Source organism: Octodon degus, unplaced genomic scaffold, assembly GCF_000260255.1.
Source record: "Octodon degus isolate 3935 unplaced genomic scaffold, OctDeg1.0 scaffold00195, whole genome shotgun sequence".
NCBI lineage: Eukaryota > Metazoa > Chordata > Mammalia > Rodentia > Octodontidae > Octodon > Octodon degus.
Window position 1 is genome coordinate 4,435,895 of NW_004524771.1, and position 550 is coordinate 4,436,444.

At 44.2% G+C, this 550-nt stretch overlaps 1 protein-coding gene across 6 annotated transcripts in view; it reads left to right on the forward strand.

Moving 5' to 3' along the window:
• Gspt1 (G1 to S phase transition 1) overlaps positions 1 to 550 on the forward strand; it is a 54,289-nt gene that overhangs the window by 41,760 nt on the left and 11,979 nt on the right. The gene's annotated exons all lie outside the window — the stretch shown is intronic.

The window sequence follows — 550 nt, forward strand, 5'->3', positions numbered from 1 at the left end:
AGGCTTAAACATGGAATACTAAGTTTTTCTGTGTGTGCGTGCATGCTTAGAGACCATAACCGAATGCATTTGTAGTTGCTTTTTTTTTTTTTTTCATGTATGTATCTGGTACAGGGTCTCACTCTGCAGTTCAGACTCAGAGTGATCCTTCTGTTTTCAGCCTCCCCGGTACTGGGATTACAGGTGTGTGTCACCATGCCTGGACTTGGTCGCCAGCTCAGCATGCCCTTGGGGCAGAGCCATCATGACATGCAGGACCAGGTATCAAACCCTGGTCCCTGCACTTGCTTTGGCAAGTGCTTAGTCTGCTGAGCTATCTCACCGGCCTGTGGTTGCATTTTTTGTGCACTGTTGACACTACAATACAAATATCCAAGCCGTGCTCTTAATTGTTTTGAGAGCAGCCAATTTGCCTTTATACTAAGTGGCTCTCCCTTATTGCAACTTGTTTTTCTTACTGTAATTTCTTCCATCACTAGAGTTTCTTTTTTTTTAAATTTTTTTTTTTATTTAGTTGTGTGTGTGTGGCCAGCTCAGCCCACCAGGGGGC